The sequence below is a fragment of the Lepus europaeus genome, chromosome 18 (assembly GCF_033115175.1).
Source record: "Lepus europaeus isolate LE1 chromosome 18, mLepTim1.pri, whole genome shotgun sequence".
NCBI lineage: Eukaryota > Metazoa > Chordata > Mammalia > Lagomorpha > Leporidae > Lepus > Lepus europaeus.
The window spans coordinates 76,553,559-76,577,418 of record NC_084844.1 but is presented as its reverse complement, the minus strand read 5'-3'; the positions used below and the strand labels follow the sequence as shown (position 1 = coordinate 76,577,418).

Here is a 23,860-nt window from a genome sequence, read left to right as displayed (position 1 = left end):
CTCTGAAACTTTTCAGGTACAAGCAGCTTCTCTCTAAGATCTGAATCATCAAGCACAAGTCCCTGTTCTCTCATCTCAACAAAGGTATTTAGCTACACTAGCAAACTGTTGGGTAGGAAATGTTCATCAAAGTGTAAGATCTGCCTAACATCCAACTGTGATTTAGAAGATGGTTCTGCATGATTGAATGTGAAAACTGGGATGAAAATTAGGAACTGCAATGATTAAACACTTCTCTGTGGTCTCCCACCATTGGGATGTCAACAGCTGTCTTTATTGTCATACTGTTCCAGGATCTTGTCTAAAGTGTTTTAGACGAAAAGGAAGTCGAAGGTCAAGAACATCGACTGCCCATTCCATACAGAAGGTCAGAAAAATCCATGTCTTGCCAAAGAACACTGTATCCCCAACAATGGAGTCAGTTGAAGGTACTGTGCAAATTCAATCAGTAAGCTCATTCAACAATCAGGATTCCACTTTATTCAGGGTCTCATAGTTAAGACAAATCTCTTAAAAGCAATGCTATCTGTGTCTTTCATTCCATGTTTGCAACATTAAAATTGGTCAACACAATCAGCATGGTGACCACTACAGTGGAAAGACATGTTAACACTAAACTTGGGGTCACTGTTAGTAGTAACATCTCAGTCAACTGTTCACATGTTTGCCTGATTGTGCACTATGGTCTGAAATGGACACTTCACTGAGAATGCCACCAGATTTCATACTAATATTAAGTCATAATATTAACAGTTGCAGATAAAATATGAAACCTGAACAGAAAGTTTTCACACTTGACTCCCACTTTCCTTTTTCTTATGACAGTTCCATTAGTAAGGTACATTTTTAATGGAGACTGAACCAATAAAGAAATGTTACTTTTTAATGAAAACTTTTATTTAATAAATATAAGTTTGAAAGTACAACTTTTGTATTATAGTGGTTTTCCCCCCATAAGAACCCTCCTACCCACAAACCATCCCATCTCCTACTACTTCTTCCATCCCATTCTTCATTAAGATTCATTTTTAATTATTTTTATATACAGCAGATCAACTTAGTATATACTAAGTAAAGATTTCAACAGTTTGCACCCACACAGACACACAAAATATGAAGTACTTTTTGAAGACTAGTTTTGCCATTAATTCTCATAATACAACTCATTAAGGACAGAGATCCTACATAGGGAGTAAGTGCACAGTGACTCCTGTTATTAGCAATTGACACTAATATTCATGATGTCAGTAATCACCCGAGGCTCTTGTCATGAGCAGCCAAGCTATGGAAGCCTCTTGAATTCACAAACTCTGACCTTATTTAGACAAGACCATAATCAATGTGGAAATTCTCTCCTCCCTTCAGGGAAAGATACCTCCTTCTTTGATGGCCCATTCTTTCTGCTGGGATCTCACTCACAGAGATCTTTCATTTAGGTCATTTTTTTTTTTGCCACAGTGTCTTGGCTTTCCATGCCTGAAATACTCTCATGGGCATTTTAGCCAGATTCGAATGCCGTAAGGGCTGATTCTGAGTCCAGAGAGCTGTTTAGGACAACTGCCATTCTATGAGTCTGCTGTGCATCTTGCTTCCTATGTTGGGTCATTCTCTCCTTTTTAATTATATCAATTATTATTAGCACTTGGTCTTCTTTATGTGATCCATTTGACACTTAATAATACTATCTTTATGAACAGTTATGAACTTAATTGATCACTTTACTAATAAAATGGCATTGGTACATGCCAAAATAATGGTATTTGGAGCCCCATGGCAAGTTTCTAGCTCTACCATTAGGGGTAAGACTGAGTGAGTGTGTGCAGAACTGTATATTTCCTCCCTCTCTTATTCCCACTCTTATTTTTAGCAGGGATTAATTTTCAGTTAAACACCTAAGAATAACTGTGTGTTAATTAAAGAGTTCAACCAATGGTATTAAGTAGAACAAGAAAATACTAAAAATAAAATACTAAGCTGTTCCTCAAGAGTCAGGACAAGGGCTGATCAAGTCATTGTTTCTCATAGTGTCCACTTCACTTCTACAGGTTTCATTTCAAGTGCCCAGTTAGCTGTCACAGATCAGGGAGAATATATGAAATTTATCCCTTTGGTACTGGCTAATTTCACTCAGCATGATGTTTTCCAGATTCCTCCATTTTGTTGCTAATGACCATACTTCATTTTAACTGCTGTGTAGTATTCTATAGAGTACATATCCCATAATTCTTTATCCAGTCTTCTGTTGATGGACATTTTGGTTGATTCCATGTCTTAGCTATTGTGAATTGAGCTGCAACAAACACTTAGGGGCAGATAGCTCTTTTATTTGTCAATTTAATTTCCTTTGTGTAAATTCCAAGGAGTAGTATGGCTGGATCATCTGGTAGGGCTATATTCAGGTTTCTGAGGAATCTCCAGACAGACTTCCATAGTAGCTTTACCAGCTTGCATTCCCACTAACAGTGGATAAGTGTGCCTTTTCTCCCACATCCTCACCAGCATCTGTTGTTAGTTGATTTCTGTATGTAAGCCATTCTAACTAGAATGAGGTGAAACTTCATTGTGGTGCTGATTTGCATTTCTCTGATGGCTAGTGATGCTGAACATTTTTCATGTGCCTGTTGGCTGTTTGGATTTCCTCTTTTCCTCCTCCAATCCGAAAATCCATAATGCTCTGAAATCTGAAATTTCTTGAGTGACCTCAGAGCATTTGGGATTTGGGGTTTTAGAATTAAGGGTGTTAAACCTGTACTTAGCTTGGGGGAAAAGGGAAGCCTATCTTCCAAAATGTCAGGGAAATATAAGAAACAACAAAGGTCCCTTAAAAACATTTAAAAACTGCTAGCCATAGGGATCTAGGATCTGTAAATCATGAAAAAGAAAATACTTTGATGCGGCGTTTGACATCTTTGTGTGTGTGTGTGTAATTATACAAATCCCCATTTTATTGGAAAAGTCCTTGGTTTTCAAGCCTCTAATATTTTTCTTCTTATGCATATTATAGGAAAGGACTATTACATACAAAGTTTTAGATTTTTCTTGATCCAACATTTTGTCATTGGGACTTGACGGAGCTTTGCAAAGGCAATATATTTTCGTTGCATGTGATACCTCCTCCTGTTTGTTAGTAGAAAAGCCACTGGAGGGGTTTTATCAAGTTGGCTGTCACCTGGGGTGTTGTGACAGGATTGATCATGTGGGAATTAGGACAAGTTCTTTTTTCTGATAATTTTCTGGAAAAGAATCCAAAGACAGCTGATATTGTCCTTGATTAATCTGTTGAAAAAGATAAATCTTTAGGGTGTTTTAGACAACTAAAAAAGGACCTTGGGACTATAATGAGAATGGTTTTCTAGAGTAATTTATATTGAAATCAGCCATGAACAAACAGACAATGGGAATCTCCAGTTCAGTGAAGGAATTAAAATACAAGGGATGAGATGGTGAATATGAGGTTGAAGAGTGTTTCATAAAAACAGGGATAACATGCAAGCTTGTACCATAAAAACTAGCCATTCCTTAGGGTGTCGTGTTGGTCTTCCTGATTTTTCCTACTATATGGGAGTCTATCTTGGGAATAGACTACTATGTGGCCCCGATAATTTGATGTGAATTGGGTAATCCCACTACATTTTTCAGGGTCTATAAAATAAGACAACTCTTATTTCTCAAATAAAAAGGAATCTCCTCCTTAGAAAGGTCCTAAGTTTCTACTCTGGATATTTATTACCGAGTACTCTTTATTCTACTGCTTTGTATTCTCTCAAATCCATCTCTCTCTCCCAAGTGCCAACCGTTACAACCTTTGTTTAAACTTTCATCATTTTTCATGTGGACTTCCTGCCAGCCGCAGTCCAAGTTGCTGCCAGAATGATTTTACTAACTGGAAAGCTTTTTATTTTCCTGTTTAAAACCCTGCAATGACATTCTCTGACATTTAGGTAAAATTAAATTCCTTGACATCTCACGGAAGACCTTTATAACCTGGATCTTGCTTGTCTCTCCATACTTATCTGTCATTACTCCATTTTCTAGCCAAGCTGAACTATTTACTTTTTCCTAACTTCTTATGATTTTTGTGCCTTCATTTCTCTTTTCCCCTTTCCTTAGAATGTTCCCTTCCTGATTTCCCCATTCTCTCCTTCCTTTCTCCTAATCTTTTTAATTGGTCAGGTGCCAATTCTAGGAACTCCCCTAATTACCTCTCCATCCTCTGAGTGCCCAATCACATGTGTTGGAATCTTGAATTACTGGTCTGTCCTTTCTGTTAGACCAGCAACCCCGTGAGGATGCAGAACACTGCTTACTTCCTTTATATCTGTGGTTCTTAGCATGATGTCTAGCATGTAGTAGGTATTCCATAACTATTTCTTGGGCAAATCTCTTTTAAAAAATAAAAAGGTCACCTTCTGTAATGCTGTCTGTGACCTTGTAGGGATAGTTCCACAAAAACCTTTGAAGCCATCTTGTTTCTTTGTAAATTAGGCACAGATAATACTATTTTCCTGTACTTATCTAGCTATTCTGATGAATTAAAGTTACTGCTTATTTCATCTCTGAAAGATGGAAATTTCCTACTTCTATCCTGGTAGAATTAGTAGCCAAAGCAGAGAGGTTTGTTGAAGTTCTATTCTTTTATAATCATTATCTGTAGCTGGAACATTTGTGATGTGTCAGACTCTGGACCAGATGCTGAGTATTAGAAATAAGAAGGCATAAGTCCTCAGCATCTAAGAAATGATAGTTTTACAGTTTTTCCTTAGCGTTTCTGAGTCATTATGTGAATGTATTAAAGATATAATGTTAGTCAGTTTGGAGGTCTGAGAAGATTAGTCCATGGGTGCATACTCAGTGGGTCCTATACTAACACCGTATCTTTAGACATGAATTGTGGCTTGATCTGTTTGAATGAAACCAGCCACAAATGGACTACTTCTTCTCTAGCAATGAAGACATAGTAGGAGCTGGGCTTTGTGGAAGACACTACTTTACAAATTGTTTGCCAGTACGCAGTTTGAAATACTTTAAGTGATTTTGTCAGTTTAAGCCCAAAGAATACTTCCTTTCTTTTCTGAGGTGGTTGACAATGTACTACTGTAAGATAGCAGAGTAATTCTTTAGGAATAAAAGAATATGTCTGAGTTACAGACATGCATAAAACTTCACTCTATGGTAGATTCATCCTTAGATGTGGTGCTTTTGATTAAATGTTTGGTACTGTCTTTTCCCTCTCTGTTCATTTTTAGTTTATAAGTGGTTGTTTTATTCCTTTCCACATTGCTGCATCTTTGTACCAGCAGAACTCCCTGTGCCTCACTGATGAGAATGGAAGGAAATAGCGTTAATCACATTCCAGGGTGTGCAGTGCTGTCAGTTACTCTTCTTTGTTTTACAGAGATGAGCAAAATCAGTCCATCATCGTTAAGTGGAGAGTCTGAGGCAGGAAAAACAGTCTCAGCTAAGTATGCCATGCGATAGTTTGCAACTGTGAATGACTGCCTGTGAGGCCAATGTTGAAGAAAAGGTCCTAGCCTCCAACCCCATCATGGAGGTGAGAAAGCAGCATGCCCAGCCTTCTTACTGCATTCGCTTGTTAACAAACAGTTTAAAAAACTGGATGATACAGCACCTGTCAGAAAGTCTGCAGTTTCTCAGGCGCTAAAACTGGGGAAATGCTTTTTTATGTTTTGGGAAAAATGAAAATTCAGTAAAATAGATACTTTGAGTAAAGCCCTACCAGAGGAGAATCTGTTATTCCCAACTCTGCATTCTTCACGTACCAACTGAATTGTTGCAGGCAGCAGTACTCCATTTTCTGAAGTTTCTGTCTCCTAGTTAGTAGCCTTATATCCATTGTTCCTGGTATCATGAGTGTTTTTTGCTTATTTCTCATCAGTCCTGAGCCTATATTTATGCTCCCTTCAAAACATAGATTCACTGTGCCCAAGCATGAACAAGCTTCATCTTCCTTTGCCCACATTTCATTTTCTGTGCTTAGTCCAACTTGTTTATTGTAAATTTAAGATTTCTCTAGATGTGAACTATAAACTTAACCTATGGTCTTTAGAAACATTTTTATTTCTGTTTTTGCCAAGCACATCACACAACTGTATGTTAGCAGAAAAAATGAAAAAATTCAAGAACTTTTTAAGTTCCTGAGAGGGAGAGAACTTCATGGGTGTACTTTCAAAAGTTGAATACATATGCAAAGTAGAAATGCCTATGCCAAATGAAATGGAAGCAGTTGTGTGAAAATCTGAGGATGGGAAGATTTGTAACTAGAGGACTATTTATCTAATAATATGACTTTACAAATATGATAGTTTTATAGGAAATCCCATTAAATAGAGAAGATACGTTTAATTAGATGTCGAGAAATCAGTTTGGGCATGAAAAAACAAAAATTTTTGTTAAAAATTCAGATGAGTATTTTTTATTCTTGTCTTTTTTTCCTTTGTCCAGCTTTATTTGTCACCCAAAACACAGATGGAGGTAAAACTGGCCTGGTGCACCTGTGATACAAATGGGTTTTGCAATAATCTATCCAGAGGTAATTGTGCCTGTTTTGCAGTGCTGTGTGTGACACTTCAAAACAGAGTGCTGTGACCCCTTGTCTGCAGGGCTGCCCTTTACAGCAAGATGGAGATTCTAGGGATAAAAAGACGGGATAGATGGGGGAACTTGAGAGACTTTCTAGGCTGAGCATGCTATAGAAAGAAAACTAGAAACATTTCCTGAAATGGCATGGATAGGAAGGAACAGACGGTTGTGGTGAAAGACAGTAGTGAAGATTTTTAAGCAAATTATTAAGATTTTAAAAGAAATTAAACTACAGATATAGTAGTGCATACCCCTGTTGTTAATTATTGAAGCAATTTTTGGTTTGGGGTCAGAAAATAACAGGACTTTGTCTCCTACAATTGTTTGTACTGTTTTGGTTATAACATCGTATTCTTGATATTTAGCACCAGGTCAGCCATTCTACTCCCTAATATTAGAAAATCCCAAAAGCCTAATTACAGTGGCATTAGGGAATCTCATCTCATCCTGGTCTGGACCATATAAAGGATTTGAAGTTGTTTTGAGGGTAACTTAGGTCAGGAATGAATCTTCCAGAATATGTCAAAAGTCATGAGAAATGTTTTATGGCCTCTTTGAAAAAACAGCTTCATTGGTTTTTTTCTTTTTAAAAATTTTATTTATTTAATTTGTTCAAACACAGAGAGATCCTAAGTAGCATCTTAATCACTGTGCCAAATGCAGATTTGAACTGTGTTAGTAGGACTGATATTAAAAATTTGGAATGGCCACAGATACTTCTTTACTACTTTTTATTATGCAGTTATGAGGAATTTAATCTGCTTGCTAGGATAAACAGAAAAAGATAAAGGGAACAATTATGCCTAGCTTCTTCTTTTCATATTATTGTATAATCCACATATAGAAATTTGAATTAAGAAAAACTTGTTGAAGAGTTTGAAAACTGATTTTCAACAACTATAAAAGGGGACATCTCAATTTGAAAGACTAAAGTGGAAGATGGGCCAAACAATGATGACAAAAAATATAGTTCCTAGAGGAAAACAGAGGTAGAACATTGAGTATGTAGCTTAGAAAACGGATAGCTTTAAACCTCCCTCAAGGCCATCTGCATATCAAAGCCTTTTGCTAGAGTGTCTGAGTCTCCAGCAATCTGCTGAAACTCTCATTGCATGGTGAGCATCCTACCCAGTTAATGAGAGAATCTGGCCATCAGGGGAATTTGCATATTATCTTTTAGCGAGGGAGCTTCTCCCCCTCAACATAGGCTCTTTTTGCAAAATATGAATGATGAATGAAAAGTTACTATTTTTGCTCTATTTTCACCAGGTTTTCTTTTTCTCCTGAAAATTTCCATCATGAGATGGGGATAGAGAAGGTTCTTAGGGCATAGTGGATTATAGTAGTTTCTTTTTGTCTTCAATAACCACAGTTGAAGATTTTTAACCCCATTTAGTAAAGAAGAGTAACCCATGCAATATTTCATTGAAATCAGCAGTAAGATCAAGGTCACAAAGCATCCTTCTTTTAGCAGTTTCTTACTGTTTGATGAAAAATAGCATTTGGGAGTCTGTTGTGAATTTAGCATTTATAAAGCAGAAGTGACGATTAGGGAGAAGAGACAAAAGAGATAACTTTCTTTCTATATCAGTTTCATGGCTTAGAATAATGATTTTTGCCGGCGCCGTGGCTTAACAGGCTAATCCTCCGCCTTGCGGCGCCGGCACACCGGGTTCTAGTCCCAGTCGGGGCACCGATCCTGTCCCGGTTGCCCCTCTTCCAGGCCAGCTCTCTGCTGTGGCCAGGGAGTGTATCGGAGGATGGTCCAAGTCCTTGGGCCCTGCACCCCATGGGAGACCAGGAGAAGCACCTGGCTCCTGCCATCGGATCAGCGCGGTGCGCCGGCAGCAGCGCGCCTACCGCGGCGGCCATTGGAGGGTGAACCAACGGCAAAAAGGAAGACCTTTCTCTCTGTCTCCCTCTACTGTCCACTCTGCCTGTCAAAAATAAAAATAAAAAAAAGAATAATGATTTTTTATTAAGATTTACTTATTTATTTGAAATGCAGAGTTAAAGAGAGGGGGAGAGAGAGAAGAGAAAGAAAGCGAAGGAGAAAGAGAAAGAGAAAGAGAAAGAGAAAGAGAAAGAGAAAGAGAAAGAGCAAGAGCAAGAGCAAGAGAAAGAGAAAGAGAGAGGTCTACCATCCACTGGTTCACTCCTCAAATGGCCACAATGTCCAGGGCTGGGCCAGGCTGAAGCCAGGAGCCTGGAGCTTCATCCAGGTTTCTCATGTAATAGGAGCCTAAGTACTAGGGCCATTTTCCTCTGCTTTCCCAGGTATATTATCAGGGAGCTGGATGGGAATCCAGCAGTCAATACTTGAACTGGCTCTCCCATGGGAAGACAGTGTCATAAGTAGTGCTTAACCCGATGGACCACAATGCCAGCCCCAGAATAATGTGACTTGTTTAAATGTATTAATTATGACGTGCATGTGGTAACGCAGCATTTAAACAACCACTTGGTTCACCTGCATCCCATATTGGAGTGCCAGGTTTGAGTCCCAGCTACTCTGCTTCTGATCCAGTTTCCAGCTAATGCACTCCCTGGGAAGCAGCAAATGATGGCTCAAGTACTTGGGGTCCTAGCTATCCACATAGAAGACCTGGGTGGACTTCTGGGATCTTGTTTCAGCTTGATCCAGCCCTGGCTGTTGTGGGCATTTGGGGCATGAAGCAGCTCATGGAAGGTCTCTCTATCTCCTTCTGTATTTTCAATAAAATGAAAATAAATAAATAAATTTTTAAAATGGATTTATGTATTTGAGACCAAGAGAGAGAAAACACAAACTAGCTTGTGTCTGCTGGTTCACTCCCCAAATGCCTACCATGGCCCTCACAGGGGCAAAGAGGGGAACTAGAAATCCATCTGGATCTCTAACGTGGATGTCAGGAATCCAATTACTTGAGACATTCCTGCTGGCCCCCAGGGTGTTCATTAGCAGGAAGCTGGAGTCAGGAGCCGGAGCTGAGGATTGAACCCAGGCACTTGCTTCTTGTGGGATGCAGGTGACTTAACAGCTGGGACAAATACCTGCCCCTGATTTTGTTTTCTTCTAATGGACCCTAAAGCTCAGCCATCCTAGTCAGTTTGTGACTGGGGTCGCATCACTAGTGCTTCTCAGAGACAGGAATTATGTCAAGTTGCTAGCAGGGCCTCTTCTGATGCCCAGGTCTATAGACTTCTGTTTCATTTGTTCCTGTTTTATTTGTTCTGTGTTTAAATACGTTTTATCCAATGACAAAAAGATCTGCTTTAACCCTAGCCTGCTCACTGCATTTTCTTACAGGTTTAGTATTGTTTGGCAAGTTGGCCACTCTGATTTCCAGTTTGAGTAGCTGAGGGAGAGATGACATGTGGAAGATGGGATGAGTGGGAAGGAGAAAGAGCTGTGGATCACCCCTTCCTCAGCTCGCTTGGTTAGTGGCAGGAAAGTGGTTAGAACAGTGGCTAGCATGCAGTGAATATTCCTGTTGCTGCTACTTCTACTACATACTCTTTTGCTCTTGGACAGACTATGTGTGTATTGGGAGATAATTCCACATTTATAACTAATCTTTTCTAAAAGTAATAAAAATAGTAGGAATGTATGAAGAATTTTTTTGTGCTTTTTGTAATATCAAGAAGGATAATACCTGCACCAGTGTCTGAATAGTTAAATCATTTCAGGCTATGTTAGAACTCTATAATTTTACTGGAAGGATAGCTTCCAATCATTCTTATTTTTCTTGAAAATCATTTTAAAATCTTAATCTAAAATATAGCAATGTGTTCATTGCCAAAACAAAATAAGATGATATCTGCCATCTATTTCATAACACGAAAAGACATTGTCTTTGGTTGATCACAGAATCTAGCATGTTGACTTTTGCATTTTCTAAAAGTGTTGCTCTTTACCACTCCAGACAATTTTCACATCTTTCGCTCTGCTGTGCTTTCTATGCACTAACTCTAACACGGGCTTTGCTCAAGTGAAAGAGTCTAATCTGACATGAAATTACTTTATTAATCTTTAATACATGTGTTGTGTGAACACTTGCTCTATTAACTACCCTTTGTTTTTGCTTTTCCTTAAAAGAAAAATGTATAGAAGTATGTTACCTGAATCATAAGGAAGACATATGCCACTTACATTTTTAAGGTAATATAAAAACCACAGCAGAAAGCTATATTCTCTGCATCCTGCAGCAGATGTTTTGCAAGGTGGATATGACTATCAAAATTCAAAGCCAAATTTTACCTCCTCTGGTTTCAGAAAATGGAATTTAAATTGAGTGGGTAATACTAATAGTGTGTTAATAAGCAATCCCACTAGACACTTGTTGCCACAAGGTCAAATGATACAATCATCTGGCTCAAGAGATCCTGAATGCTAGAGTGACATTTCAAGAAAATATTAATATGTGTTAACCATCTTACTTACATAAAACACTAAATTTTTCAAGAAATCAAAACTTTGTTGTTAACCTAACTAGTCTGGTGCCCAGGTAGTTCCCAACCCCATCCATTCTCTTTGCTGACATAAATGAGTATATTCAGGTGCCCCAAATGGTGTATGAAAATCTCCTATCTGCGGGACTCAGGTTTTCTGTTGCTGAAAAGCATTTTTATGAGACAAAGAAGACAATCAGAACTATGAGAATATATCTGTGTAGTAGTATACTGGGCAAAGCAAACACTTGCACCTGTAGGGGCTAAGCTGGTTCTGTTCTTAAAAGAATCTGTTCTGAGGAGTTGTGTGCTGCTTTGCCCTCTCTCTTTCTGAACAAACTCTATAAACACCATGTCGTGAATTGCACTTCTAAAAGCTTGTTTTCTCCCTTGCTTCTTAGTCAATTGGAAATGCTAAAACAACCAGGAATGATAATAGCAGCCGTTTGGGGAAGTATATTGAGATTGGCTTTGATAAGAGGTTTCGAATCATTGATGCCAATATGAGAACTTACCTTCTAGAGAAGTCCAGAGTGGTATTCCAGGTAAGCCAGGCATGTACACATGTATACTTGTGGTAGCTTGCCATATAACTACAGAGTTTCTGATTTGCACAATATTACTACTAATCACACTTGGATTTTGCATGTAAAATAGTACCATTCAGAAGCACAGGACTGCCTCTTACATGAACAGTTTTGGGGACTAGACACTGATTTAAGTTAATGATTTTGACATTTTCCTACAGATGCTTATTGAAACAATTAGTTAAGAAGAGATATTATTAGTGTAGTCTTGTTTCTCATGTTTTCCAATTGATAGAAAAGGCATTCATCTATGCTTTCAGTGAATTATGGTTTGAACTTGGGGTTCAAGAAAAAATAATTATCCTTGTCCTCTTTTCTTCTTCCTTCTCCTCTCTTAGAATATGGTATTGTTTAGGTGAAATAGTGAGGGTTAAAAAAAAGTCTTCACAACATGGTCACAAACTGCTATCAAAAACTACACTCAGCTGATGCATCTGTGCAGCCATGTTCCCACAAATACTCTTAGTCCTTTTTGATAAAAATACCATACACTTACCGCACTAGCTGGGATATATTTACACATTAACAAGTATACAAAGGGGTTTATTATTTATCATTGGAAAACTCCCAGTGTGGGGCTCCTGGTGACACACAGCATGCCTCCTGCTCTAAGATCTGGGGTTTCAGTAGCCTCTTAACCAGATGCCCACTGCACTGAGATTCAAATACCCCTAGCAGTGCCATTAAGTGAGGTTCACAATATCCATTGCCCAAGCCTTTGTTTATGTTTTTGAAAGTGTTTTGAACATACTAAGTGTTGTGAGTTTGTACAGACTGCCACTACCTTGACATTAACTTTGGTGTCGTTTTCACCACCTCAAATATAATACTTGATTTATATAATGAGCCAATAGTCACTTCCACCCTTGTTTTAGTATCTAGGTACACATAGAGCAGTGTTACACTTCTATAGGTTTTCCTCTAAAGTATGTAGTTTAGTAGCCAGAAAAAAGAATGGGTGAGATATGGTTAGATCTAAGAAGATTGAATCCAAATAGTAGAGATTCAATTGCTTAGAGTAAAGATGAAGTAGAGGGGTTGGCATTGAGTAGTAGGTAAAACCAAAACCCATAATGCCAGCATCCCACTTGAGTCCCAGCTGCTCCACTTCTGCTCCAGATTTCTGCTTATGCACCTGGTAAAGCAGCAGAAGATGGCCCAAGTACTTGGGCCCCTGCACTCACATGCAAGACCTGGAAGAAGCTCCTGGCTCCTGGATTTAGCCTAATCAAGCTTTGGCCATTGAAGCCATCTGGGTTGTAAACCAGCAAATGGAAGATTCTCTCTCTCTCTCTCTCTCTCTCTCTCTCTCTCTCTCTCTCTCTTTCTCTCTCTCTCTCTCTCTCTGTAACTCTTGAGTTTCAATTAAATGAATGAATGAATGAATGAATGAATGAAGTAGATAGGAAAAACTGTCCTTAGTTTGATGGCCAAAGGCTAGTAATGCTTAATACAATATGGTAAGACCTAATCTTTATTGTCTTGTCCAGAGATACTGAAACAATTCTAGCTGTTCCTTAGTCCCCAGGGTTATAGAATATTATTGACATTTTGTATGTCAAAATGAATCAGCCAGCGAGAAAAAACAAACCTGATATTGTCCTTCATGTGTAAGAATGACTCCAGGACCTGTGCTGAGGTATAATAGGCTAAGCCTCCGTCTGCTGTACCGGTGTCCCATATAGGTGTCAACTAGTGCCCCAGCTGCTCCTCTTCCAATCCAGCTTCCTGCTAATGTCCTGGGAAAACAGTAGACGATGGCCCAAGTTCTTGGACTCCTGCACCTTTGTGGGAGATCCAGAAGAAGCTCCTAGTTTCTGGCTTCAGATTGGCCCAGCTCTTGTATTTGTGGCTATTTGGGGAGTGAACCAGTGGATGAAGAGTTCTCTCTCTCTGTTTTTTGCCTTTCTCTGTAACTCTGTATCTCAAATAAATAATATTTTTTAAAAATATTACTAATATTTTTCAGTGAATGTAACCAATATATACATATGTACACATATATACACAGACTGGAAATCATAAAGTTTAATTATCATAAATAATTATTAAGAACTTTAGGAAAGGACAGTTTATTCACCAAGTAGATATTTAAATATTAAAAATTTTAATTTAGGATAAAATTTTCTGAGTTTTAAATTAAAATGTTGCAATTGAAAACTCTTCTTATTTCAAAGGCAGAAGAGGAGAGAAACTATCATATCTTCTATCAACTTTGTGCCTCAGCAAATATACCTGAATTTAAAATGCTGCGATGAGGTATTAATCTGGGGTTAGATTTATTGTGCTGGTGTTGTTTTCTTTTAATTTCTGAGTTCCTAAACATACTTATGCAAAAGAAGCTTATCTCATACTGAAACATTTTTGGATGAAATGATACAAATCCCGCAGCTGGCTTCAAAATAGCCAAGGGGTAGGGAAGGAGTGAATGACTGCGTAAATGGATCAGATTTGGCCTTGAGGTGATACTCAAGGATGGATGTGGTGCATAGAGTTGCATTATACTAATCTCTACTCTCGTGTGTACTGAACTTTGCCTTGATTAAAAGAAAAAAAATAATCATAATGGAGTTTATTTCATAGAGGCCAATAGGGTTTCTAATGAAGGAGTAAAATATTTGAGGAAATTGTCCTAACATGTAGATTAGAATTGAACCTTTAGAAAGGACCTATTCATTGCAGCAGTTAAGATAAGTAAACTTGTAAGCATTTTACTTCATTATTTAAATTTGCATTTTATAGTAAAATATAATTGAAAGCATAGACAGCCAAACTCTAGACCTTGTACATTTACCTGTGCTATTACTGCTTCTAAGAGTGGACATGATAGAAGTCAATGGTTTTCCATAGACTGTAAAACTTTTATTTTCCTTTATTGTAGGAAATGCAAATAACTTTCATTATACCAATCAAGGAGGTGGCCCTGTGATGGAAGGAGTGGGTGATGCAAAGGAGATGGCACCCACAAGGCGGGCCTGCCCATTGCTGGGTAATGAAATGTTATTCTTCAGCTCTTACAAGCAGTGCTTTTTTGACTCAGGCACCCTTTCTTTGGAATGCTGGTTGGTTTGTGTTAAATGTGGGGTATTGTCGGGGGATTTAACCTTCCTTATACAACATGTTTAGATAGTAATGGGCATAGAAATTGTTTTCAGGGCCATTGAATTGTTCTAAAATTAGATCACAGTGATGATTGCATAACTTGGCAAATTTACAAAAATTATTGAATTACATATTTAAAATGGGTTAATTTTATTGTACCCAATTATCCCTGAATAAAGCTGTTTTAAAAACAAATTGTAGGCATCTGAAGAGGTAGACTTAGCTGTAATCCTTTCTTTAAATGTTTACAGAAAGCTGGAATCTAAAGCTAAATGAAATGGGTTCTTGTACAAACTCATAAATGGCAGAAGGAAGTTTGTTGTTGTTCTTAGTTTTGGGGTCTTTTGTGGCTAGGAAATGTGGCTAAGATGACATGGTGGCAGAACATTCTATTTTATGTACTTTAGGCCAGCATATTGCTTTTAAAGTTTTATTTATTTATTTATTTATTTATTTGAAAGACAGAGTTACAGAGAGAGGTAGAAACACACAGAGAGGTCTTCCATCCACTGGTTCACTCCCCAGATAGCCGCAATGGAGCTGCTGATCTGAAGCCAGGAGCCTGGAGCTTCTTCTGGGTCTCCCATGTAGCTGCAGGGCCCAAGGACTTGGGCCGTCTTCTGCTGTTTTCCCAGGCCATGGCAGAGAGATGGATAAAAAGTGGAGTAACCAGGTCTCAAACCAGCATCTGCAAATGGCAACTTTATCGCTATGCCACAGCACCAGCCCCTAGGCCACTTTTTAAAAAAATTTTTTTTATTTATTTGAAAGATAGAGTTACGGACTGAGGGAGAGACAGAGAGAAAGGTCTCAGACAGAATGGCTGCAAAAGCAAGAGCTGGACTGATCTGAAGCCAGGAGCTTCTTCTTCTGGGTCTCCCATGCATGTGCAGGGCCCCAGGCACCATCTTCCACTGCTTTCCCAGGCCATAGCAGAGAGCTGGATTGGAAGAGAAGCAGCCAGGACTAGAACTGGCACCCATATAGGATGCTGGTGCTGCAGACAGAGGCTTAGCCCACTACCACAGCACTGGCCCCTAGGCCAGCATTTTTGAAACAGCTCAGAAGTCACTGTCCTGTTTCTGGGATTTAAAAAATGTTGAGTCTACATGTGAATATTTTAACCTTTGGAACTCTTTACAACTTCTAGAGAGTGGTTAATTATTATTAAAAAAAAAAACCTCAGACCATAAATAAGTCTAAATTCATATGTTGTTTTTAAGCAGTTCTCTCAGATGAGTTAATTTAATTTGAAAGCATTGGTAACCACCATTGTGGTCCACAAGTACTGTGGCGCTTACTGGAAATTCAGAATCTCAGCCCGATGGAATCAGAATCTGCATTTTAACAAGATCTACTAGTGGTTCCTATGCATTTTAAAGTTTGAAAAACACTCCTTCCAGGCCTAAGTCTCTTTGTCAACAGATTAATTAGGAATTTGCAAAAACCATATTATCAGAGATTAGGAAAACATTCATTAAAAAAAAAACTCATTATAAGGTCAACTCCTTATTACCCTGTGTAAGATTTTATAATTGGAAATAATTTTACTACTACTTGCATGCAAGGAAATCTGCTATTCTGGAGCATTATTGAAAAATGAAGCCAGATTGAATGCCACAGCTCTCCAGCTTTCTTATCTCACCTTTTTCCGCAGGTGCTGCCCTAAGGCTCTGTGTGGATGCCTAGAGTACAGCACCAGCCTGAACACTTCTAATCTTCGCATCTCTTTGACTTACACTTGCTCTGTTGTTAGAAAAAGTAATTAACTAATCTGACTTCAAATAGCCTTTTTGGACAACAATCTGCAATTGGAGTAGAAATAAATAGAGATGCTGATAGTGTTATAAATACTGAAACCCAATGTTTGGCAATGATGATGACCAGATCTCTAGCACTCACCATGTGTCACATACTGTGTTAAGTGTGGTATGTGCATTATCTCATGTAATTTTCACAATCACCATTTAGAGTGGTCACTGCTATTCCCATATCTCAAATGAGGAAATGGAAGCATAGAAGGGTGAAGTCACTTGTCCAGGTGAAATGGCTGGTAGATAGCACAGCAGGCCTCAAGCCCAGGTCTGTCCTTGGTGCTAAATTTCTTAATGTGTTATTGTCAACAAAGATGCAAATGTTTTTAGCCATGGCACATTACAACATGTCCAACATCTTGCAATAATTCAATAATTAACAATAGACTTAAAATTGTCTGCTACAATTGTTCAGTTGATATTCTGAAATTAATCATCTGTTCATTTACTCTGTTGTTACAGGCCTTAGTGAATCTTATCAAATGGGAATTTTCCAAATACTTGCTGATATCCTTCACTTAGGCAATGTCGGATTTGCCTCTCGAGATTCAGACAGCTGCACAATGCCTGTACATTCAGAAAAAGCTTTCTTAATTGTATTTCAGTTTTCAAATTTGTATAGAAGCAATATATTTTAACATTATTAATATTATCAGAGAGATAATTACCAAAGAGATATTTTCCAAAGTAAGGTCTTAAACTTACAATAAAGAAAATGGATTCTAACATCTGGTGCACAGTGATTGTGTATGTTGGGGCTGCGGGAGCTGGGAAATTATCTATATAAAATTAGGTCATTGAGTTTGGAGAGAAAGGCTCATTGGCTCATGGTACAGGTGCTAAGAATTGATAACTTTGTGTCTTCAGCTAAGAAAATGAATTATGCTTTAAAAGTTATTGATAAAACTTAACGGTGGAGTCTTGGGAAGAGAAACTAGATGGTTGGGAGGACTGAGAAACTGACTTACCCTCTTAATCTTATTGAGTGACTGTGGTGGATGTATTTGTCATCTATTAAAATTATGAATTCTGTGTGTTATGAGACTTACAAGACACAGATGATAGATAGATAGATAGATAGATAGATAGATAGATAGATAGATTTCTCATATGAGATGGCAGGTGCATAGCAGAGCCAGGCCTTAAGTCCAGGTCTGTCACACTCTATAGCCCATGGTGCTAAACTGCCTAATGTGTTAGCATCAACAAAGACACACACACCTACACATACATAGACAAAATTAGTGGCTACGACGTAAATAGCCCCACAAGATCAGACTCGTGGAAGTTAGAGCTGTGAGGGGTGGTACCCTGCTTAAATCCTTTGGGACTCCCTACTGTTGTCAGCAATCAGACAAACACCTTCCTGTACTTATCCTCACATGGAAGGCTCTCTGATTCCTATTTTTCACACTCAAGTCATTGACATGTCAAGCTACCTCTCCTCCTGCCTTTGTGTAGATTCTGCTATGATAGACTGATTGCTTTTTTTCTGGCTAGCTCATATTCACTTCTGCCACACACATCTGGTAACATCTCTTCTAAGATACCCCTTCCCCTCCTTCTACTTTCCAATATGGTAGTTCCAATCCCATTGTACTGTAGGACTTTCCCTTTCTTGTCTTTATTCCCTAGGATTTTGAGGTCTGTATAAATGGAGCTATACTATTCATTTTGGTATTATTTGTTAAATTTTTTAACTACTATTTTTTGAAAGGCCGAGAAAGAGGAGCAGAGACAGAGATCTCATGTCTTTGGTTCATTCCCCAAATGCCTACCATAGCTGGGGCTAGGGCAGATTGAAGCTAAGAGACTGGAACGCAATCTGAGTTGAGTTGGCAGGGACTACTTGAGCCATCACCTACTTCTTCCCAGGGTGTGCTTTATCAGGGGGCTGGAATTGGGAGCAGAATCAGGACTGAAATTCAGGAACGCTAATATGAGATATAGGCATCCCAAGCCACATCTTAACTGCTAGGCCAATGGCTACTCCTATGTTAGTGTTATTAAAAAGACCTAATTTAGATTTTTTTTTCAGCTCACTCTTATTTTTCTTTTTATCATCTGGCTCTATAACTCCTTGTACAAAAACAGATTCCTTACTCTTACAAGAAAAAGATCTATCTATTCTCTACCTTTCTGGATATAGTAGTTTTTTAGTACCTTACATGTGTGGAATTTAATGTAATATCATTTATAATAAAAATGACTTTATGATCTGAGGAGAAACTATGCCATAAATGATTTATCAGTCAAAGGCCCAAGCACTAGGTGAGTTGGGAGTTTGCTTCGCAGAAAACTTGAGTGTCATGATTTCCCCTATGGATCATTCGTCATCTTCCTGAGACGCAGATCCTCATTTTAAATTCATGATTCCCCCAGCCCTACCCTAGCCTGTTTTCCTTGTGGCACTCTTTTAAAAGGCAGAATGATGATTCTGGTTTAAACCTGAATTCTTTTATAAAAACATCTTTGGTTTCTTTATTTATTTTCATTTGATGGGAAAGACAGAGACAGAGAGCTCTTCCATCTACTGGTTCACTCCCAAAATGCATGCAGCAGATAGGGCTGGTCCAGGCTGAAGCCAGGGGCCCAGTACTCTGTTCAGGTCTCCCATGTGGATAACAGGGACCCCAGTACTTGAGCTTTTACTGCTGCTTCCCAGGGTATGCATTGAAAGCAGAGCTGGGAGTCCAGCCAGGCACTCCAATATGAGACAGAGTTGTTGCTTCACAACTGTGCCAAATGTCTGCCGCAACCTGAATTCTTTTGTGGAATATTATCAGCCTTTTTTTTTCAACATCTTTGTTGAAAATTAGATTTAAATTGTTTTTAGTATATAATTAAATGTTTTAATATATTCACATATGTAAGCATATCCATAGTTCAACTTAAAATGTCTTCATTACTTCATAAAGAAATCCTGTATCCTCACCTATTGCTTCTCTGTGCCCCAGCCCTAATCAACAATGATTCTATTTCCTGCCTCCACACATTCACCTGTTCCAGACATGCCATACAAATTCAGTCAAGTATTATGTGGTCTTTTGTGACTGGCTTCTTTCAAAATCCATACATGGTGGCCGGCGCCGTGGCTCACTAGGCTAATCCTCTGCCTTGCGGCGCCGGCACACCGGGTTCTAGTCCCGGTCAGGGCACCAGATTCTGTCCCGGTTACCCCTCTTCCAGGCCAGCTCTCTGCTGTGGCCCCGGGGTGCAGTGGAGGATGGCCCAAGTCCTTGGGCCCTGCACCCCATGGGAGACCAGGAGAAGCACCTGGCTCCTACCATCGGATCAGCACGGTGCGCCGGCCACAGCACGCTGGCCGCGGAGGCCATTGGAGGGTGAACCAATGGCAAAGGAAGACCTTCCTCTCTCTCTCTCTCTCTCTCTCTCTCTCTCTCTCTCACTGTCCACTCTGCCTGTCAAAAAATAAAAATAAAAAAAATCCATACATGGTATAGCATAAATAAGTACTTCAATCTTTTTATGGTTAAATACTAATAGACTAGTGTGTGTGTGTGTGTGCATGTACATATACAAAGGTACTTCAAAAAGTTCAGGGGAAGAAGGAATTAAAAGATTAATTTATGTTGATGTAAAAAAATTTTAGATTTATTTATTTATTTGAAAGTCAGAGTTACACAGAGGGAGGAGAGGCAGAAAGAGACACAGAGAGAGAGAGAGAGAGAGAGAGAGAGGTCTTCCATCCGATGGTTCACTCCCCAATTGGCAGCAACAGCTGGAGCTGCACAGATCCGAAGTTAGAAGCCAGAAACTTCTTCCGGGTCTCCCACGCAAGTGCACGGGCCCAAGTACATGGCCCATCTTCTGCTTTCTCAGGCCATAGCAGAGAGCTGGATTGGAAGTGGAGCAGCCAGGTCTTGAATCAGCATCTATATGGGATGCCTGCGCTTCAAGCCAGGATGTTAACCTGCTGCACCAGAGCGCCAGCTCCTGATGTAAAAATTTTTAAATCCATGCATAGTTTTTTTTTTTTTTCCAAAACAAGTATTTTCCATGAACTGTTTAAAGGCTCTTTGTATATATTATCTTTTTATCTTTTGCTTTTGAAAGCTTCGTATTTAAGGGAGTTGATCCAGGCTGTTAGTGACAGTGCTGATTTGCATGTAAAGTGATTATTTAGAGGGTGGGAGCGTGAAAGAAGAGAGGGCTACTTGAGGGAGAAGGACCCAGGTAGGAGGGTGTTGGGAGACCCAAGGTCTAATGTCAGCTCAGACTTAGATTGGCCATGTGCTTCTTTCTGTGCTTTTTGTTCTCTTGGCTCTTATTTCTCCATTTGTCAGTCTAGGTCTCCCACATGGATAGCAAGGACCTAAGTACTTGGGTAATCATCCGCTGCTTCCTATTTATAGAAAGTAGAGGAGCCAGAATTTGAATTAGACATTCCTCTGTAGGATGCGAATGTCCCAAGTAACAGCTCAACCACTGTACCAAATGTCTGCCCATATTACCTCTTACCTTTGAAGTAATTTAGCTTGTTTGCTTTTCTATCTATGATTGAGTTGGCCTCCACAGAATGAATTTAAGGGCGTTTGGGTGAGAATTTACTAGTCTCCACGTCAGATAGTTCCTAACACAGTATAGAGTGTTATTGAAGTATGAATCCTGGGACCTGTATGGTGGCATAGTAGGCTAAGCCTCCGCCTGCAGTGCCGGCATCCCATGTAGGCATTGGTTTGTTTCCCAGATGCTCCCCTTCCAATCCAGCTCTCTGCTATGGCCTAGAAAAACAGTAGAGGAGAGCCCAAGTGCTTGGGCCTCTGCACCCACATGGGAGGCCCAGAGGAAGCTCCTAGCACCTGGCTTTGGATCAGCCTGGCTCTAGCTGTTGTGGCCATCTGGGGCGTGAACCAGAGAAGAGAAAACCTTTCTCTCTATCTCTCTCTACTTTGTCTGTTACTCTACCTCTCAAATAAAAAATAAAATATTTGCAGTATAAACCTCTGGCTAGTCTATGAAGTAAGGTCTTTCCTAGGCAGGATATTGTATGGGCAACTTCACTTCTTTCACCCACACCAACAGGCCTGTCCATCAACCCATAGTGGTCTTCCCAGACTTTTCCATTTGTCTGGGGAGTTGGTTCTAGCTTTCCCTGCAGCATCCCACTCCCCTCACCCAACATCTCATCAGTTTTATTGAGGTATAATTTACATACAAGAAAATGCACTGATTTGAAGTGTACAGGTTGATGAATGTTAATAGAAATATTCAACCAGGTAACAACTACCAACAAGATACTGAACTTTTCCATCACCCACAAAGTCCCCTTGTGTTTGGCTGCTTCTTTCCCCAGACTTATTCAGTGAGTTCACTGGAGTTGCAATTGCCCATCTGGGCAGAAGGAAGAGACTTTTATTTTTCTAAAATTAATTTGTGGGCCGGCGCCGTGGCTCACTAGGCTAATCCTCCACCTGCGGCGCCGGCACCCTGGGTTCTAGCCCCAGGTGGGGCGCCGGTTCTGTCCCAGTTGCTCCTCTTCCAGTCCAACTGGAAGGCAGTGGAGGATGGACCAAGTCCTTGGGCCCTGCACCCGCAGGAGAGAACAGGAGGAAGCACCTGGCTCCTAGCTTCAGATCGGCGAAGTGCGCCGGCCATAGGGGCCATTTGGGGGGGTGAAACAATGGAAGGAAGACCTTTCTCTCTCTCTCTCTCTCTCTCTCTCTAACTCTGCCTGTCAAAATAATAATAATAATAATATAAAATTAATGTTGTGATTCCACCTTAGGCTTACTACAAAGGGCTGGCTGTAGACATCACTCTGGAGAAGTTCATTTTCATGTGAGGAGACAGTGGGAGGAACAGGAATAAAGGTGGTCATCTTTCTTTCACACACTTGCCGCTCTGCCGATATGCATGCTGTCCATCTTTAATGCCTTGTTTCCTTAGGATTTTAGGTTTCTGAAGTGCCTTAGGTTAGTTTTTCCTTGCAGTGGTTCCCCTCCCCCATCTACCTTGGTTGTAACATCAGTGTGAGTTTGTGGTGATACAATGTAAAACTTTGCAGAAACTTGTTTCTGGCTTCCTCATTCCTTGAACTTTATGTATTTCTCTCCTAAATCCTACTCATTTGCAATTTGCCTTACCCAGCTGATATTAGCATCAAAACTTTCCTTGTCCAACAGAGACTTCCCAGTTGTAGAAGTTGGGAGTGATGTAATTAAGTTATGTTATTTATTTTTAAAGATTTTATTTATTTATTTGAGTGATAGAGTTACAAACAGAGAGAGGGAGAAACAGGAATAAAGGTCTTCATCCTGGATCACTCTCCACATGGCCACAATGGCCATAGTTCAGCTGATCCAAAGCCAGGAGCCTGGAGCTTTTTCTGGATCTCCCAAGAGGGTACAGGGGCTTAAGCACTTAGGCCAGCTTCTACTGCTTTCCCAGGCCATAGCAGAGAGATGGATCAGAAGGAGCCAGGACACGAACTGGTGCCCATATGAGATTCCAGCACTGCAGGCAGAGACTTAGCCCACTATTCCACAGTGCTGGTCCCATAATTATGGTTTTATTTTTTTGACAGAGTTATAGACAGTGTGTGTGTGTGTGTGTGTGTGTGTGAGAGAGAGAGAGAGACAGAGACAGAGACAGAGAGAGACAGAGAAAGGTCTTCGTTCCACTGGTTCACTCCCCAAATGGCTGCTGAGGCTGGTGCTGCGCCGATCCAAAGCCAGGAGCCAGGTGCTTCCTCCTGGTGTCCCTTGTGGGTGCAGGGGCCCAAGGACTTGGGCCATCCTCCACTGCCCTCCTGGGCCACAGCAGAAATCTGGACTGGAAGAGGAGCAACCAGGACTAGAACCGGCACCCATATGGGATGCTGGTGCCGCAGGCAGAGGATTAACCAAGTGAGCCACAGTGCCAGCCCTTTTATTTTGTTTTTGTTGTTGTTGTTGTTGTTGTTGTTTGTTTTAAAGATTGATTTTTATTTTATTTGAAAGACAGAATTAAAGAAAGCGTGGTAGATCCAGAGAGAGAGAGAGAGAGAGAGAGAGAGAGAGGTCTTCCATCTGCTGGTTCACTCCCCAAATGACCACAATGGCCAGAGCTGAGCTGATCTACACCCAGGAGCCAGGAGCTTCTTCCAGATCTCCCACAAGGGTGCAGGGGTCCAAGAACTTGGGCCATATTCTATACTTTTCCAGGCCCTAGTAGAGGGCTGGATCAGAAGTGGAGAAGTCGGGACTCAAACTGGTGCCTATATGGGATGCTGGCACTATCAGCTGGGGCTTTAACCCATGCACCACAGCACCAGCCCCTGTAATTATGTTTTAGTTTCAAAACAATGGCTGCAGACTTGATTGA

The 23,860-nt window shown here is 39.9% G+C and overlaps 1 long non-coding RNA gene across 2 annotated transcripts; it reads left to right on the top strand.

Moving 5' to 3' along the window:
• Positions 1–295: 295 nt before the first annotated feature.
• LOC133776498 (uncharacterized) lies at positions 296–14,601 on the top strand. 2 transcript variants are annotated; one of them, XR_009868416.1, is made up of 4 exons: positions 296–428; positions 11,433–11,576; positions 13,796–13,877; positions 14,500–14,601. It is a non-coding gene; the product is annotated as an uncharacterized LOC133776498 (long non-coding RNA). The 2 variants fall into 2 exon arrangements; XR_009868417.1 differs by lacking the exon at positions 296–428 and adding an exon at positions 5,474–5,551.
• Positions 14,602–23,860: the final 9,259 nt, after the last annotated feature.